We start from the raw sequence: 20,708 nt of genomic DNA, 5'->3' as shown, positions 1-20,708 counted from the left end.
ATGATTCTCAAATAAAAAGAATACAAAAAAAGGTAATTGTAAATGGTAACACTAATTGTAAAGTGTAATCATTTCCAAATCAAACTTTTTAAAAGATTCCTAAAAATGAGCCAAAGAAAATATTTTTGTATTTTGCATATACAATTTTATATTTCATATAAATTAATGTCAAACCTGTGGAATATGTCAAATTTCTCGAAATGAGAATTAGATCTTTCAATTTTGTAGAAAATACTAAAATAGGGGAAGTAAATATTAGGCTTTCAAAGATTTTTAATTTATAGGAAATATTTGCAAATCTTCAAAATATAGTGTACATTGTTGAGAGGTTGCTTTAAAGAAATCTATGTGTGTCTATGGATTCTTTGAAGGAAAGATGTAGGCACTTACCATTGTAACTAAAAACAATGACATGCACTAACTTGGAAGAGAAAAAATTCCAAAAGATAGGTTAGGAAATACAATATTTTAGTTCTATACCAACAATAGGGAAAATTACAAGATAAATTAGACCAAGCTTAGAAAGTTGGGAAACTAGAGTAAATAAAACTTACTAGGAAGAATTCACACATTTATTCCCAATGAGTTGCCCTTTTTGTTTTAAGGAAAATTCCTAGTGACTAGAATTGAATCACTAACGTAGTGAATTAAAGAACACTAACTACTTTTTAAGATCAAAGGGTCATTACAATATATACTACCTAAGATAAGATGATAGAAACCCACATGATCAAATGGCTAATCCATTTCTCATAGTTCTAACCTCAACCCATAAAACATAGAACATGCCACCCTCGAATCCAATTAAGAATATAAACATGAATTATGATAAATATTTAATACAATAACATAATTTGATAATATGTTGATTCTAACTAACATTAGGGAGTTCACTGATCTTCAAATTATAAATCAAAAGTAAATAATCAAACATATTACAAAATGGTCCCTGAGGAGGGATATTAATTTAATGTGTACAACAAATAAAACTTTACACTTGATTTATGATGTTCGTGCCTTGCCCCCTAACTCCGAGTTCCTCTTATATAGACTACTCATCTACTTGTTCCACTTACTATATTCAACTTCACTATGGTTGAGAAAACTAAGAAATGTTTTGACCCAACTTAAAACTAAAACAAGCTCAGAACCTGGGGGCTTTAATGAGGGGAAAGCAATTATAATCCAAGGTTGAGCTTTTAAGAATTATCCCAGTATATCCATGCTCTTTATGGTCTCTTCCCTCTTCGGATAACAAATAACTCATATATATACCATGGAAAAATATTTTTGTTAGTTACTGATGGAGATACAAATTGTATAGGGGTATGTATCCCATGTTCTTTTCTCTAGAGCTTCCATTTAAAGGATGTTAATTATTTTATAGTCCCTTTTGAAGATCATTGTAGGTTCTTTGACGAAAAATCATGGGCAATCTATGATTTTTTTGAAGGAAACTTGCAAACAACCAATTAAAGACTCTAAAAAATATGCAAATAGAGGAATAATGATGAAATAAACAATAGTGAATGGTCAACAAGGCATCGTTGGCATAGGGAAACCAAATAAATTAATAATACATATCAAGCTTGGTGAGTTTGCTTAATGCCATAAAGGGATTTCTTAAGGCAATAAACAACACTAAATATATCTAGAAGGTTGTTCCATGTAAATTTCTTCATGCAAATCCCCATGCAAGAAGGTGGACTCAAACATCCATTTGACGAACGTCCCATTTATGTGAAGCAATAATGATTAGAACAAAGAAAATGGAATTCATTTTTTCCAAAAAGACAAAGTTTTAGTTAATCTTTTGTCCCTAATAAAATTGTTGGCAATTAATCGAGCCTTTTGTATTTTCAACATTTCCAGCTAATGTATACTTAGTTCCATACACCAATTTACATTTGACAATTTATTTATTATTATTATTATTATTTTTTATTTTGGAAGAGGTACATGATACTAAATATAGCTCACCATTAATGAATAATATTATTCATTCATTTATGTGTTCCAATCTAAATGGATTGAAGCTTCGCCAAATGTTTCTAGACAATGAGTCTTCGAAATTTGAGTGAAAAGAGAGGAGGCTCATCAAAATTATGTACATGTATGATGCTATCTTGAAAGATCATCAACAAGATCACTTGTTGATTCTCATGTTGTACTTATCCATCTAGGAAACTGTGGCATTGGTGCAAGGACAAGTTCAATAGGATAGACTGGATGAAGGTCCATAGGAGGGGGTGAATTTTCAATCTTATTATTATCATATGAAGAAGAAACTATGATATGAGCACTCACTTAAAAGTTGGGAGTAGAAGATAACACAATCACCAAATATGGCATGGAGGCCAAAGATGTTACAAACATTAAATTAGGCTCCCAAGCTTAAAGACCTTTTATCACATCTCCCCTAAAACATAGTATTATTTGATAAAAGATGTTGACTGCAAATGTTGTAAAAACAAAGATAAACTAGTTGCCATTTTTATATTTAAACACGCAGGGAACCACATTTATATACAAATTGTTATGAAAAAGAACATATGCTAAGCAAACATGTGATCAATTACTTTTCACTAAAAAAAGTTCATTTTTCCATACATCTGATCTTTTAGCTTTCAAACGATCTCCCTCTCCAAAGCTTCAACAAAGCTATATGTCCATGAGCCTTAGAAAAATAGATTAAATTGTTAAATATAATTGTAAAAAAACTTTAATATTTTGTTAAATATCCTCTTGAATCATAAAAATTGATCAGGTATGGAAAAATAAAATAAAATTAAATTGTTAAATATAATTGTAAAAAAACATTAATATTTTGTTAAATATCCTCTTGAATCATAGAAATTGCTCAGATATGGAAAACTGAAATGAAATTAAATTGTTAAATATAATTATAAAAAAACATTAATATTTTGTTAAATATCCTCGAGAATCATAAAAATTGATCGGAAATGGAAAAATGAAATTAGTACAAAAGAGATTAGCTTCTTATTTTCTTAAAGATAATAATATATGTCACATTACTGTTACTTGCAAAATTTTCATGTCGTAATGTCAAAAGAATTGATAGATGAAATGGATAATTGAGACTCTTCATTAACAGTAGGTTTACTTACAACTATTTGGAGAAGCATTCGGAAAGAAAATATAATCCTGCAGGAATTTGCATTGAGTAGAAATCAGATCAGACTTAGATTTAGTAATTCCCCATCGTCGTTGCATTGAAAGAGCATGCGGAAAGAAAATATAACACTGCAGAAATTTGCATTACGTAGAAATCAGACTTAGATTTAGTAATTCCTAAAGTCGTTGCATTGAAGGGTCCTAAATTTAGTTCAAGTTCAAAACTAGAGAAGACCGTAACTATCGCATTAATCATATACAGGAATAATTTTGGATTGGGAAAATTTCATATATGTATTAATTTTTATTTATTTGTTTAATCAATACAAGATTAAACAAACATAATCCCTCTGAAAATAAGTGAGTTCAAAACTAGTGAGTTGTAACCAATACCAGATCCCAAACATAATCCCTCTGAAAATAAGTGAGTTCAAAACTAGTGAGGTGCAGAGTGAAAAAATGACATAGCGACTAATAATAAGTTTTCAGCTACTCATTTCACCAGCAAACTAAATTATAATAGAGTTTCTTATTATATAAAAATCACCTAAAGCAAACGCAAGCAAAAATAAATAAAATTTCTTGTCAAACGCCACTGCCTAAAACAAACCCAAATAAAATTTATTGGATTCTTACAAGACCCACTTTGCATTCATCTAATTCGGACAGAGATCTAGTTACTAAAGTTATTTGGTTTCCTCTAATTCTTACACAGATCACACAACTTGAATTGCACTACACATAGGTCTCATCAAATTCCGATACAGATCATAGAAATTGAAACATTTTAGTTACTCTTTAGCAGGGTGCAAATTTAACATCAGATCTGTCACAAGTTGGAAAGGGCCTCAGGAGCATTCCATACTGTATATTTTTTGTGAGACACATAATCTTTATGATTCAATTTCTGCTAAAATGCAAATCTAGCACTGAACGAGGAAGACGGGTTACATACACAACACAACTCTAGGCCTGGTATCCTATTGTAAGCTCTCTTATCATGTCATCCACAGCACACACGGATGACCCTTTCTTCCCTCCGTCTTTATCTTCACTCACTGCCTTCAAAGCCGCATCGCTCATCTCCCTGGCTCTCTGTCTCACTCGATTGCCATTTTCTTCCTTCATCAACATTCCTACTCTTCTTTCCACCGTCTCGAGTTTCAGCTCTCCCTCTTTGCCCCTCCACATCTCGATGCACACCCCAACTTCCTCCTCCAGCAGCTTCGAATTCGCGAACTGGTCGGCTGCTATGGGCCATCCGATGATGGGCACTCCTCGGCTTAGGCTCTCCAGCACCGAATTCCATCCACAGTGACTAAGGAACCCTCCGGTTGAAGGATGGGACAGGATTAGCAGCTGAGGCGCCCATTTTCTGATAAGCAATCCTGCTTTCTTTTCCTTCACTCGCTCTTCAAATCCCTCCGGAGGAAACTCTGTCGAGAACTCTGAATTGAGCGGGGCCTCCAGCGGAGGCCTGACGACCCAAATAAAAGGCTGTTGGCTCGATTCTAGCCCCAGAGCTAGCGCCCTCATGTTTGACAACGATATGCAATTCTGAGTTCCGAACGAAACGTATAGCACTGTGGACGGCGCCTGTGAATCAAGCCACTGCAAGCATTCCCTTGCAGACTTTACCTCTGCCTGCTTGCCCCGCTGTAGAAAATTCGAATCAACCATTGTATTTGAAGGAGACAAAGAGAGCAACGAAGAGGGTAGGATCGGCCCGACTGCCCAAACCGGCCTGCCGGTGGATTTTCTCATGTGTTGGAGACTGCTATTCTGAAGGAATTCGAATGTGGTTGCTGAAATATGGATGAGCGCTGAATTTTGGGCGCTTGAATTCAAATTTGAATTCGAATTCATTGCATTGATTACGCTGAACCGTGGAGCCTCCCGGAGTTGGAGTGACGGAGCTGCCAGAAAATGCATGTACATAGGTCATGGTATCATGCATGGATATGGGTCCAAAACATGCATTCAAACTCTCGTTACAGTGCTGCCGCTGTCAGAGGGTGTACCTCCATAGCATTAACTTTGCTATGGAGGTGGAAATAGGAACTGCCAATCCAATTAGTCCCTGCTGTCTTTTTGGCTCTCTCCACGGATTCAACCTGAGCTTAAATTGATTGCTGATTTCTTAAATATTTGGGAATCCGACAGACATAAATGCTATCAAAAAAGTACACAAAGTAGATATTGAACTTAAATTAATTACTGATTCCCTGAATATTTGAGAATCAGACAGACATAGATGCGATCAAAAAATTACACAAAATAGATATTGGGAGAGCAGGGGCTTTCTTGGATTAAAATTTTGAACCGAAGCATATGGTCCGTGAGTGAATATCACTGACTTTGTAATCATCATCCCAACACTAAAATTTAGAAGCAGTTCATACCAACTACGAATTCATCCTAGTTTGTTTTAACCTTGAGATGGTGTAGCGTTGAGAGTAGAATGTTTCTCCATGATTCAGCGTGTTGCAATGGTCGCTGCTTCAATGTATACATATACCTGAGATATATGTTTGGAGTGATTGTACCTGTTCTCACCCACTTATTTACTTTACACATTTACCAAATATTATTATTATTTACATAATATAGGATGACAACCATAGATTCAAATAACCTTACAACAAACATTTACAATTCAAATATCTTTATTTTTGTTCAAATATCGAGAATTAATTTCTGGAAATTTTATTTTTGATCTTTTATCAAACTCACATAATACCACAGTGACTTTTACCACATACTGGACTTAGACGATAGTAATTGTGCATTTATCTTATAGGAAATTACAAAATTTGAAACTGGATGGAAATAAATATCGAGGTAATGCTCATTGGAAGTAGAGAGGGTATAATGAAGACAATTTAATATTGAAATATACAAAAGGAGAGCACCAAAGGATTTTACAAAATTTGAAATTGGATGGACATAAATATCTAAGTAATGTTCATTGGAAGTAGAGAAGGTCATTGGAAGTAGAGAAGGTATAATGGAGACAATTTAATATTGAAATATACAAAAGGAGAGCATCAAAGGACTTTACAAATAAACCATATTTATTTTAGTGTTTGTAATATTTATATTTGGGTTTACTAATGTTGGGTTTCTAATTTTAGTCCCTTGGGTTTAATATTATTCATTGGGTTCATAATCCCTTGGGCTTATGTTTCCCTTCGGTTCATAATATCAATCCCTTGAGTTTATTATTAACTTGGTTTATAATATCAATCATGGTCAAGCATAATCAACTATGGTCAATCATGGTCCGATCTCACATTATGAAAACCATGTTTATTTTAGTGTTTGTAATATTTATACTTGGGTTTACCAATGTTGGGTTTCTAATATTAGTCCCTTGGGTTTAATATTATTCCCTTGGGTTTATGTTTCCCTTCGGTTCATAATATCAATCCCTTGGGTTTATTATTAACTTGGTTTATAATATCAATCATGGTCAAGCATAACCAACTATGGTCAACTGTGGTCAATCATGGTCCGATCTCACATTATGAAACAAATTGTCTCCATTTAGAGTTTATATACCTTGGTTTTTTTAATATTAGCCCCTTGAGTTTAATATTATTCCTTTAGGATCATAATCCCTTGGAGTTTTAATATTAATCCCTTGGGTTTATTATTCCTTTGGGCTTATAATATCAATTTCTTGGGTTTATTATTCCGCGGTCAACCATGGTTTATTATGAAATCAACCATGGTCAACCATGGTCGAACATTGAATTGTGATAAGGATTGTCTCAATATGAAAATCAATGATGGTCAATCATGTTTATTTTAGTGTTTGTAGTTGGGTTTATAATATTAGCCCCTTGGTTTTAATATTTATTCCCTTGGGTTCATAATCCCTTGGGGTTTTAGTATTAATCCCCCAACTTTATTATTCATTTGGGTTTATAATATAAATCCTTTGGGTTTATTATTCCCTTAGGTTTATAATATCAATCATGGTCAACCATTGACAATCATAGCCAACCATAGTTAGCCATGGTTAAATGTCACATTGTGACAAGGATTGTCTTCCCATGAAAATAAACCATGTTTATTTTAGCGTTTCTACTATTTATATTAAGGTTTACCAATGTTTGGTTTATAATATTAGTCCCTTGGGTTTAATATTATTTCCTTGGGTTCATAATCTGATGGGGCCAACCCACGTGGTCCCGCCTTGCTTCAGCTGATGTGGACTTAACGTTATGAACTGGGCAATATACGCGTTAATTGGGAATTGATTACTGTCTGATATGCAATCAATTTTGCATGTACTCTCTCCACCCCTTCGTTGGACACCTGTTCTCCTCGGGATCCTGGCAAACCCCGCCTTGATTTTGTCACTCTGTTCGCGCCCTTGCGGTCATTTCTATCTCCCGGTGGTTGGTTTCGGTGGTTTCTGTGTTACTTTGCCCTACTTGTGGTTGTTCGCCTGTGATGAAACCCTATGTGGTTCCGCCTGTTCTGTGGTGATATGGTGAGAGCTCGACTGTGCTCTGTCGTTCCTGTGTTGGTTTGTCTGTCCGGCGCTTGGTTTCCTTGGTAAGTTATTGCTATTCCATCGTATGCTCATTTCGCTTTTCCTGGCTGTAAACACTCTCCTTTGTTTGGTTACGTGGGCACCGTCTCGTCTCGTCTTCTTGACAATTCTTTGTGGTTAATTGCTATGGCGTAATGGTGCTCGGCTCGCTCAGCTCGACAGTTACCCAGGTCGATGGAACTTCGGGTTCTTCCCTCTCCGGCTCTCGGCTATTTAATAAGGTAAGTTCCAGTTCTATGCTGGAGTTTCTTTACCCCAACTTGTGCAGATGCTAACGTTTTTCGGCCCCTCTGTGAGCAGGACTCTCTAGTTCGAGGTTTTTCTTGTCTGCTATTACGGGTCACTCTCAGGTATGGTCACGCCCTCGTGTTCATTCTCTGTGTTTTCGTTTCCAGTCTTTACGGCTTTTTACTTCTCATGCAAGGGTTTTAAAAGAAAACTAACCTTCCGCACTTGGTGCCTTTTGCAGGTGTGGCCGTCCCCTGTTTCGTGGACAGTGGCATTCGTCGACTCCTCCCAGGTAGTCCTGTTCTTGTTTACTTATCTGTATTGAGTCTTGGTCACTGTCACGGGTTATGGTTGCTTGTTATGTAGAATGCCTGTTCCTTTGTCGTGTTTGGGGTTTCTGGGTTTGTCAAACCCTTGGCCGTAAACTAGAAGGGTTTTGGTGTCTGCGGCAACGCTGTTAGGTTGCACTGAGATGAACTGTTCTATGTAATTTTATGCTGAGATACTTTGTTGTAAAAATTAAATGGGAAGTAAACTCGTTCACTGCCAGTTTTTGGTGCTTACCTGGTGACTGTGTTTGCTTGGTATGAACCCGTAGTGGGTGCTGGTCGATTCCACTTCTTGCTCGCTTTCTTACTCTGCCAGTTCGTAACTCATCGAATACTGTAATGAACTTTTGGTATATGCAAATAAAAGTAAATTATTTATACAGAACTTTACACACAGTCTTGTGTTACTGAGGACGCATACAAGAATTATTTGTTTACTTGTGCACTGTAAAAAAAAATGAAGGAAATATCTCTTTATTTTCTGTTACTCTTTTGTGTTTTCTCCGCTGCTGACCCCACTGGGTTTGCTTGCTTATCTTTTTATGCATTGTTTCCAGGCAGTTTGATAACTGCTGGTAGTTTCTCATTTTCAGTTCAGCAGTTACTACAAACGTGACTTTTCTTGGTGTTTAACTAGTTTACTTAGTCTGTTCTTTACAACAGTAATTTATTGTTAACTGTCTGATGACTCTAACCTACTATTATCATTTCTAGTTAGAACCTATTACAATACTTCAGACATAATGGACAAAACTAAAATAACAACAGATAATAATGTAGCTAACAAAGAAAGAAAAGAAACTTAAGAACGAGACAGACTTGCTGTCCGTTCAGTGAACTATTCCTCATCTCCAGTCCTTTTCAGAAACCTTGTCCGCCCTCTCTCTGACTTCACCCTGTTGACCAGATGCTCCTGCATCAGGCTTCCGGGGTAAAAGAGAACTCATGGCTCCGTTCCATGAGCTCCTCCACCGAGTAACCAGCCTTCTGAATCTGCGCCGCGTCGAGCCACGAGCTGTCCTCCATTGGACGGTCTCTCCACTTGACGAGGTAACGCAGATACTCCTTCCTGCGCATCTTCTTGGCTACCTGGGTGCTGAGGATTCCTTCAATTTCATGGGTCCGGACCGAAGGCAACTGCTTCTTCCAAAGACTGCTCTCTAACTGGGTGTCCCGTTTTGGCTGTACCATACTATCATCTTCCGCCTGGGCATGATATGGGAACAGGTCTGCCACGTTGAATATAGGTGATATGCCTATGTCAGGTGGCAGCTGTATTTCATACGCGTTAGCTGAAAACTTTCGCAGAATTTTGCATGGACCGATTTTCTTGTATTTCAACTTGTTATATGTGCCCTTAGGAAACCGTTCCCGGCGCAGATGCGCAAGGACTTCGTCCCCAACATCAAAATGTACCTCCCGTCGCTTTGTGTCTGCGTGCTGTTTGTATTTCTGCGTGCTGTCCTGCAATTTTAATTTGACTTTCTCATGAAGTTCACTCATTGCTTCAGCAAAATCTTCCCCATCTGCACTTCTCCATTCTAGCTGTCCTAAATCTCGTAGTTCATGTACCCCCCGAGGATGCATACCATACAAAATCTGAAATGGGCTAAATCCGGTGCTTCGATTGGGCGAATCGTTATAAGCGAATTCTGCCTGGGCAAGAGCTCGATCCCATAATCGTGAATTTTCTCCTGTCAAACTTCGTAATAAGTTTCCCAAGCTCCTGTTCACCACCTCTGTCTGTCCATCAGTCTGCGGGTGATACGCAGAGCTGAAATTTAATTGCGTGCCCAACTTTTTCCACAGGGTGCGCCAAAAATGTCCTGTGAACTTCACATCCCTGTCTGAAACAATAGTTCTAGGTAAGCCATGTAATCTAACTACTTCTGTAAAAAACAGGTGTGCCACGTATGTGGCGTCACTAGTTTTCCGACAAGGAATGAAATGAGCCATTTTCGAGAACCTGTCTACCACCACCATCACTGAGTCATATCCCCGCTGCGTTCTAGGCAATCCTAGGACAAAATCAATGCTGACCGAATCCCACGGCCTGCTTGGAACAGGTAGGGGTGTGTACAGTCCAGTGTTTTGGCTGTGTCCTTTCGCCAGTTGGCAGATTTTACATCTGGTTACATACCTCTGTACGTCCCGGCTCATTTTTGGCCAATAATAAAAATGCCCGAGCTGCTCCAAAGTTTTGTCGATGCCAAAATGTCCCGCTAGTCCGCCACTATGTTTCTCTCTCACTAGATTTTCCCTCATCGAACAGTCCGGAATACATAGCTGCCCACCTCGAAACAATAATCCTTCCTGTAAATTATAATCTAGCCATGGGCTTGTATTCCTTAATACGGGATTTTGGCAAGCTTCAAAAGCTTCCTTGAAGTCCGCGTCCATCTGGTACAAATCCTTCAGATATTCAAATCCCATCACCTGTATGCCACTTTCTTGTAAGAGCAAGGCTCTTCTGCTTAAAGCATCTGCCACTTTGTTGGCTTGCCCACTTATGTGTTTTAACACAAAAGTAAAACTCTGCAAGTATTCCACCCACTTGGCATGCTTATGGTTCAACTTGTGCTGCTGCGTTACATATTGTAATGCTGAATTATCGGAAAACAAGACGAACTCATTGCCTAGTAAGTAGTGCCTCCAATGTTTCAAAGCTTGGACCACTGCATAGAACTCTTTGTCATATGACGAATACTTCTGCCGACTCTCATTTAGTTTTTCACTAAAAAACGCCACTGGTCTGTCCTCTTGACTGAGCACAGCGCCAATAGCTGTCCCGCTTGCATCACAACGAACCTGAAAAGGTTTACTAAAGTCGGGCAGTCTCAAAATCGGCCTCTCCGTTATTTTCTGCTTCAAAAGTTGGAAACTGTTTTCTGCCGCCTTGGTCCAACAAAAAGGTTGGCTGGCCTTTTTGATGGTCTCTAGCATTGGTGCGCATATTTCACTGAAATTCTTAATGAATTTTCGATAAAAACTTGCTAGACCGTGAAAACTACGTACCTCAAACAAATTCTTTGGTGACGGCCAACTCATGATTGCTGCAATCTTTTCTGGGTCCATCTTTAACTCGTTCTCTGCAACTACAAATCCCAGATAGATCAACTCCTTCTGCAAGAAAGTGCATTTCTTCAAATTTATCAGCAGTTTGTTCTGCTGTAGCTTCTCGAATACCCTTCGAATATGCTGAAGGTGCTCTCTTTTCGTCCTGCTGAAAATTAAAATATCGTCCAGATAAACTATCACGAATTTTCCAATAAATTCTTTTAACATCTCATTCATCAATCTCATAAAAGTACTAGGAGCGTTACTCAACCCAAACGGCATGACCAGCCATTCGTACAGTCCTTCGTTGGTCTTGAAGGTTGTCTTCCATTCGTCTCCCTCCCTAATTCTGATCTGATGGTACCCACTCTTCAGATCTATTTTTGTAAAGTAAGCTGCCCCACTAAGACAGTCCATCATGTCGTCCATTCTAGGCAAGGGAAACCTGTACCGAATCGTAATTTTGTTTATAGCCCGCGAATCCGTGCACATTCGCCATTCTCCACCTTTCTTGGGTGCAAGTACTGTTGGTACTGCACAGGGGCTTAGACTTTCTCTGATCAGTCCCTTATCCAGCAACTCTTGCACTTGTTTGCGTACTTCTTCATTGTCCTTCGGACTCATCCTGTACGCTGCCTTGTTTGGCAAGCTTGCTCCTGGTATAAAATCAATGTGATGGCTGATACTCCTTTTGGGAGGCAATTTATCAGGTAACTCATCAACCGCAATATCTTGGAATTCTTCCAACAGCTCCTGTATTTCTTTGGGCAGTTATGATTTTTCCAAGTTCAGCAACACTGGCTTCATCCTCCTCACAACTGCAAAATTAACTTCATTTTCCTCAACCTGTTTTACAAACTGTTTTCCTCCAATTAACAGTGCCTTTGTTCCGCTTGATTCTGCTGTGTCTTCCTCTTTGATGGGTACAAGTGTGTGTTTGACCCCATCCTTTGTAAATTTATAACAATTTGTCTTCCCATCGTGTGTCACCTTCCGATCATACTGCCATGGTCTTCCAAGCAGTATATGGCACACGTCCATTGGCATAATATCGCAGACCACTGTGTCGTGGTACTTGCCAATGTGAAATTCTACCTCGCATTGTTCATCAACTAATAGCTGGTGGCCTTTCTGTAGCCACGACACCTTGTAAGGTGTGGGGTGCTTTAGCCGCTTCAGTCCCAGCTTGTCCACCATCTCAGTGGCAACCAAGTTGTCCGTACTTCCGCTGTCTATTATCAATTTGCAGCACTTTCCATGTGATTTACAAACTGTCCGGAACAGTGCTTTCCGCTGTGTTGGTTCAGCCACCTCCTTGGCTGGTTTTAACAGCACTTTATTCAAAATCAAAGCTTCTCCCATTTCCGCCATGTCTTCCACTTCCCGGGGTTGTGCTTCAGCTTCCTCTGGCTGTGCAACAAGTGTTCCCCTCTGGCCTGCATGTTCAACTTCTGGACATTCAAAGGATCTGTGCCCCCATTTATGGCACCTGTAGCACTGGACATTAGTCCCTCTTCCGCGGCCATTTCCTCGTCCTCGCTGATATGACCGACCTCCTCTGGTGCTTTCTCCTTTCTCTGCTGTCCCCGAAGTTTTGGAACTGCTGCATTCCTCGCTGTTCGCGACAGTTCTTCCTCTGCCGTTGGACTGTCCTCGTCCTCTACCATTCCCTCTCCCTCTCCTGTTGTTCTGTTTTCTGTTGATTTTCTCCTCAGCCTTTACAGCACTCTGAAAGGCTTCTTCAATATTCCGGGGAGAAAGAATACTGATTTCATCCAATATTTCCATCCTCAAGCCATTTACGTACCTTGCTGTTTTTTCTGGGGTATCATCCGTATAACCAGCACGTAAATTCACTCGGTAAAACTCTTCCGTGTACTCTTTGACAGTCATACCCTTCTGCCTTAAATTCTGTACTCGCCGATATAATTCAACCTGGTAGTCTTTTGGCAGAAATCTGCCCTTCAATTTTGCCACCATCCTTGACCATTTTCGTATCGGCAACTTATTCATTCGTTTTCTGTCCGCTTGGACACTGTCCCACCACAAGAGGGCGTGTCCCTTTAACTTAGTTGCAGCGAATCTAACTCTTCTATCCTCACTGACTTCCTCATTTTCAAAATATTTATCTAGTTCGCTTATCCAGTCCAACAGGACATCTGCGGACAGACTGCCATCGTAATTAGAAATCTCTGTTTTGGGCTTGCTGCTGGCTAATAGAACTGATCGCAACAGTCTCAATTCCGGAGCTTCTTCGTCTGACCCGTCTGTAGCGGTTACTGCTTCCTCCTCACTGTCATCTCCAAGTTCCGGGTCTCTTCGCCTACCCGCCTCCACCGCTTCCAAACGAGCTGTAAGAACTCGGATCTGTTCCCTCAATCCTTCATCTGCTCCTCTACGTGCACCTCTTCCACGTCCTCGTCTTGGTACTTCCATCCTCTTCTATTTCTTCAAAACACTGCTCTGATACCACTTGATGGGGCCAACCCACGTGGTCCCGCCTTGCTTCAGCTGATGTGGACTTAACGTTATGAACTGGGCAATATACGCGTTAATTGGGAATTGATTACTGTCTGATATGCAATCAACTTTGCATGTACTCTCTCCACCCCTTCGTTGGACACCTGTTCTCCTCGGGATCCTGGCAAACCCCGCCTTGATTTTGTCACTCTGTTCGCGCCCTTGCGGTCATTTCTATCTCCCGGTGGTTGGTTTCGGTGGTTTCTGTGTTACTTTTCCCTACTTGTGGTTGTTCGCCTGTGATGAAACCCTATGTGGTTCCGCCTGTTCTGTGGTGATATGGTGAGAGCTCGACTGTGCTCTGTCGTTCCTGTGTTGGTTTGTCTGTCCGGCGCTTGGTTTCCTTGGTAAGTTATTGCTATTCCATCGTATGCTTGTTTCGCTTTTCCTGGCTGTAAACACTCTCCTTTGTTTGGTTACGTGGGCACCGTCTGGTCTGGTCTTCTTGACAATTCTTTGTGGTTAATTGCTATGGCATAATGGTGCTCAGCTCGCTCAGCTCGACAGTTACCTAGGTCGATGGAACTCCGGGTTCTTCCCTCTCCGGCTCTCGGCTATTTAATAAGGTAAGTTCCAGTTCTGTGCTGGAGTTTCTTTACCCCAACTTGTGCAGATGCTAACATTTTTCGGCCCCTCTGTGAGCAGGACTCTCTGGTTCGAGGTTTTTCTTGTCTGCTATTACGGGTCACTCTCAGGTATGGTCACGCCCTCGTGTTCATTCTCTGTGTTTTCGTTTCCAGTTTTACGGCTTTTTACTTCTCATGCAAGGGTTTTAAAAGAAAACTAACCTTCCGCCCTTGGTGCCTTTTGCAGGTGTGGCCGTCCCCTGTTTCGTGGACAGTGGCATTCGTCGACTCCTCCCGGGTAGTCCTATTCTTGTTTACTTATCTGTATTGAGTCTTGGTCACTGTCACGGGTTATGGTTGCTTGTTATGTAGAATGCCCGTTCCTTTGTCATGTTTGGGGTTTCTGGGTTTGTCAAACCCTTGGCCGTAAACTAGAAGGGTTTTGGTGTCTGCGGCAACGCTGTTAGGTTGCACTGAGATGAACTGTTCTATGTAATTTTATGCTGAGATACTTTGTTGTAAAAATTAAATGGGAAGTAAACTCGTTCACTGCCAGTTTTTGGTGCTTACCTGGTGACTGTGTTTGCTTGGTATGAACCCGTAGTGGGTGCTGGTCGATTCCACTTCTTGCTCGCTTTCTTACTCTGCCAGTTCGTAACTCATCGAATACTGTAATGAACTTTTGGTATATGCAAATAAAAGTAAATTATTTATACAGAACTTTACACACAGTCTTGTGTTACTGAGGACGCATACAAGAATTATTTGTTTACTTGTGCACTGTAAAAAAAAATGAAGGAAATATCTCTTTATTTTTTGTTACTCTTTTGTGTTTTCTCCGCTGCTGACCCCACTGGGTTTGCTTGCTTATCTTTTTATACATTGTTTCCAGGCAGTTTGATAACTGCTGGTAGTTGCTCATTTTCAGTTCAGCAGTTACTACAGACGTGACTTTTCTTGGTGTTTAACTAGTTTACTTAGTCTGTTCTTTACAACAGTAATTTATTGTTAACTGTCTGATGACTCTAACCTACTATTGTCATTTCTAGTTAGAACCTATTACAATACTTCAGACATAATGGACAAAACTAAAATAACAACAGATAATAATGTAGCTAACAAAGAAAGAAAAGAAACTTAAGAACGAGACAGACTTGCTGTCCGTTCAGTGAACTATTCCTCATCTCCAATCCTTTTCAGAAACCTTGTCCGCCCTCGCTCTGACTTCACCCTGTTGACCAGATGCTCCTGCATCATAATCCCTTGGGGTTTTAGTATTAATCCTTTGGGTTTATTATTAACTTAGATTTATAATATCAATAAAGGTCATCTTTATTAATCTCTTGTGTTTTTTTATATCAATCCCTTGCACTTCTTGATCCCTTAGGTTTTTAATATTTATCCCTTGGGTTCACTAATTCCTTGAGTTTATAATATTAAATGGTTGGGTTTATAATATTAATAATCCCTTTGGTTTATTATTCTTTTTACTTTAACATATTAATTCTTAGGCTTTATTAATTCAACCATGTTTATTTTAGTATTCTTAATATTTATCTTAGGGTTTGTATACCTTGGGTTATAATATTAGTCCCTTTTGTTTAATATTATTCCCTCGGGTTCATAATCCCTTGGGATTTTAGTATTAATTAATAATATTATTATTATAATCCAAGGGATTAATCCTAAAATCCCAAGGGATTATAAACCCGAGGGAATAATATTAAACAAAAGAGACTAATATTATAAACCCAAAGTATACAAACCCTAAGATAAATATTAAAAATACTAAAATCAACATGGTTGAATCAATAAAGCCTAATAATAATAATAATTATAATAATAATAATTATAATTATTATTATGAGTTTATATTATTATAATAATATTAATATAATAATCATAAATTTTTTTTTTTTCTAAATAATATTATTCTATTGTTCACATTAAAAGTGTAAAATTACAACATGACGAGCAAAAAGAACCAGTTGTCTACAATGGAAGGCAGCATGAAACAGAAAGTGTCCAGAGCATAGATGTTGGACAAGACCATGTTTTGCAGTCCCACGCAGGGGATCCAGAGGAACACAATTTAGCCTTCCTGAGCTTACCAGATTTACAAAAAAAAAAACATGATTGACCTCGACACAACAGCAGATACAAAAGATTGACAATATTGACAAAAAGCCCTCGCTACTGGGCCGCATAACCTGAAAAGAAGCTGCAAAGCTTGGTTTAAACTTCAGGAGTCTCCTCCACGATCCTGCACCATCCATCGTCAGCCAGGTCCTGGGCGTGGGCCTCCTCATTCGCAGTCGAAACTGGGGGCACAGGCTCCATCATTGTGTCATTGACGTTGCTGGCCGACGTTTCCATGTCTCGGGAGGAACCTGCAATTGGCTTCGAACCTGTGCCCTGGTCCTCCCGAAGAACACTGGATTCGCCCTCTTCTTGGGCTTCCTCGAGAAAGAGCACAGATACATGGGCAATGATCCGAGGACGGTTCAGGGAGCAGTTGAATGTGAAGATTGCTGAGCCGAAGGAGGGCGAAGACAAGGAACCTGGGGAGTTGGGTTCAAGAAATTGACTGGGCCTCAAAATGCTCCCTCTTCCGCTGCGAGAGCGAGGGTGTTGACTGGAAGTAGCATCACCAGAAGAAGGGCGAGAAGGAGTGCCCCGAGAGATGCCTCTGTAGCTGAGCATTCTTTGGCGGAGCCGAGGCATGACAGCATAAACAGTTCCTTTATGGATTATAGAACAGACCACCGGAGAGATATGTCTCAGACCAAACACACAGGCTATCGGACGGGAGCCCAAAGCAACAGCGGGAGTCAGAGAAGTAGACAGAGGCTTCGAGCTAGCTGAGCCAGAGCCCAACCAACACAACACAAGGAACAGCAGAATAAACCCATGGTGGAGTCTGGTTAATATGCACCTTCCCCTGCCTCGAGACCCTCCCGCCATAACTGTGGCATTCATGGGAGCCGAGAGCCGAAACAAAACAGTGCGTGTGGAGATGAACGGAGTATTAATGTCACCAGCAAACATTCTCTTAAACCAAGTTAAACCCACCTGCTTGTGATCCTCCCTCCACATGGATCCGGCTCCGCTATACAGGGCTGGCAGGTGGCGGCTCTGCTCAGCCCACTCCAGTCCCATCGCAATGAAAGCAGCCTTAGACACCCGCATCCGGGGAATAATCATAAATATATAAGAATATAGTTGTTATTATTTATATAGTTATTAATAATCATAAATAGTTGGTCTTTAAAAAATATACATAATAATTCCTTTATCACAATTGCAATTATTATTGGATCATGATTGTTATTATAAGTTAATAATATTATTATAATAATAATATATTATTATTATTATTATAATAGTAATAACATAATAATTATATTATTATAATAATAATAATAATTCAATATAATTGTGATTATTATTATTTTATATTATTGTTATAATAATATATAATAATCCTAATATATTATTATTTTAATAATAAAATAATATAATAATAATTATATTATTATATTATTATAATAATATAATGATAATATAATATTATTAAAATATTATTATGAGATATTATTATTATTAATTAATATTACTAATATTTATAAGTAGAACTTCGGCGTAAATCACATAAAGAGAGACATTTGTCGACGCATTTCGAACCAACCAGTGTGGCTCATCGTCAGGACAAGTTGAAGAAACGAATCCAGCTATGCATGCTAAATAGTCTGAGCAGAGCCTCCATAGGCTCTACTCAGACTATTTAGCATGCATAGCTGGATCCGTTTCTTCAACTTGTCCTGACGATGAGCCACACTGGTTGGTTCGAAACGCGTCGACAAATGTCTCTCTTTATGTGATTTACGCCGAAGTTCTACTTATAAATAATATGGATCACAGAAGCCTCAATTCAACAATTACTAATATATATATATTTTTTTTGACAGAAATGGTTATGGGGTATTTATATTCATCTTGGCTTGAAGGCCGAAAATCTGATTACATTGAAGACTTCTATGTCTTGTTGCATCTCTCTGCTAAGAGTGAGAATGCTGTTAAAACTTGAAGACTTCTTCCTTGATAAGGATTCTAAATTTTCAATTTCAGAGATATTCCCCCACTTGAAGATACAAACAAATTTGTTTAGAAGTAGGCAGAAAAACATGATAGTAAACAGCTTATGGAATGGGTTCCCATGATTCTTCTTCGTCTTTTATCTTGACCCCGACAAATAGAAGGGCTGCTTTGTTGGCTTCCATGTCTGCCTGTTTATTATGGATTCTCAATACATGAAAGTAATTCAGCTTCTGAAAAGCGTTTCCCAGGCCTTTGATTATGGATATCAGTCTAGCTAGATTAAGATCCAGCGCTGGGGAGTTGGAGATCATTGCATTTATAATGACTTGAGAGTCGCCTATCACAATAGCTTCCCTTATGTCTAGTTCTTTGAGGATCTTTAGGCCTTGGAAGAGGGCCAAAGCCTCAGCTTGAATGCTGGAAGCATGGCCAAGTCCCCAAGCAAAAGAATGAATTTTTTCCCCAATTGGATTTACAACTACACCTCCTGCTCCTGCTACACCCGGATTGCCCTTTGCTGCTCCATCAAAGAAGAGAGAGTGTGTTGAATGCGATTTGAGCCAGTCGTGGAAGTCAATTTTAGGTATCCTTATTTTCCAGTCTTTAAGAGGAGGGGTGATTCTGACTGCTGGTTGAAATTGCAAATCTAGAAATGATCCCCAGTCGATGTCTTGTTGGCTGAGGTTGGAGTCATCTTTTATATCTGTCAAGCACTCCTTTATGTGGCATTTAATTTTGATTTCTAAAACCTTGTGATTCTGGTTAGTATTTCTGAAAATTCTTCTATTTCGTTCTAGCCATATCTGCCAACAAATGATCTTAGGAAGGATAGCCCATGCAGATTTGATTGCATGATTTTTGGGGGGCTGTCCAGGATATCTGCTTGCCCAATTTGAGAAAAGATCCACAATGGAGCTAGGCAGAAGGAGGTTGGGATCCATGTTGTGGATAAAGGAGATCCAGATCTGCTTAGAAAAAATGCACTCAAGCATTAAGTGAACTGCTGTTTCTGTGGTTTCTGTGCACAACGAGCATCTGGAGGGACCATGGAAGCCTTTCCTCTGCAAAATATCATATGTTAGAATTCTACCATGGCAAAGGAGCCAAGCAAAGAAATCGATCTTGGGCCAAGAAGGAACATGCCAGACTCCCTGCCAAGGTGTTGGGTCAGGGGGGATGTGAGGCCTCTCGATCAGCTTGGAGTAACCTTTAGAGACAGCGTATCCACTTTCCTTCAGCCCCCATCCTTTCGTGTCTTTTTTCTTCATGTGCGTGGGAGCCAAGCCGTGAAGAAGATCCAATAGCGAGGTCCATTCATTAATCAAATGAGCCGGTATCTCAATTCTTTTCCAGCCTGCCCATATAGAGTCGCTCCAATGGGAAATGTCCCACAACGAGCTTAGCCCCTCTCTGTCCATCCAGCATCGCAAATCTCTAAGGGAGGCTTTGTCTTTAATTGGATCCTTGTTCATAATTCTATCAGTCCATATATTGATTTTTTTCCCATTTCCTGGGATCCAGTAGGAGTGATCTTTGATTAAGGAAGCAGCTTTAGCATACAATTTGAGGAAAGACGAGTTAGGCAAATGAATCACGTTGTCTAAGCAGCTTGAACGTGGGCCTCTGAAATACTTTTTCCAGAGAGCCAATTGGGCCCAGCCAGGCTTGGGCGCAATGATCCTCCAGACAATCTTGGCTGCCATAGCCACATTCTGCTGACTAAGATTTTTGAAATTTAGTCCACCCTCCCATAGTGGCTTAGAGATGGTTTCCCAGCTGATAAGGGGAATCTTTTTTTCATTCTATTTTCCGCCCTTCCAAAAGAACCTGCGCATGAATTCTTCCATCTTTTTTAATATGGATGCCGGAGCGAGAAGCCCAGTAAATTGAAATAGAGGAAGGCTGGAGAGCACGGATTTTATTAGGACAGCTTTGCCAGCAGCGTTGAGCCAGGAATAGCCCCAGGCTTGGATTTTGGACTTGAATTTTTCAAGCTGAGGAAGCCAATCTTTGGTTGAATGTCTCTTATGAAAAACAGGAAGGCCCAAATATTTGAACGAGGTCCAAGAAGCGGAGGCTGCATAGCCCAAACATCTAGAAATAGCCGAGAGCAATCTGGGCATAGTATTCCAGCGGAAGATGTGACATTTATTCTTATTTACAATGCTACCTGAGGCCTCACTAAACTTATCCAACACAACTTTAAATTTG

General features: G+C 39.5%; 1 pseudogene; it reads right to left on the bottom strand.

Annotated features, from left to right (window-relative positions):
• Positions 1 to 4,101: 4,101 nt before the first annotated feature.
• On the bottom strand, positions 4,102 to 5,067 carry LOC149161825 (UDP-glycosyltransferase 92A1 pseudogene; annotated as a pseudogene).
• Between the last annotated feature and the right edge of the window lie 15,641 nt (positions 5,068 to 20,708).

The sequence above is a fragment of the Pinus tabuliformis genome, chromosome 5_2 (genome assembly GCF_031772625.1).
Source record: "Pinus tabuliformis cultivar Carrire ecotype Pingquan chromosome 5_2, CPIR1, whole genome shotgun sequence".
In the NCBI taxonomy this organism is placed as follows: domain Eukaryota; kingdom Viridiplantae; phylum Streptophyta; class Pinopsida; order Pinales; family Pinaceae; genus Pinus; species Pinus tabuliformis.
Note: the sequence above shows the minus strand (reverse complement) of the source record. Positions and strands in the feature narration are given on the sequence as shown.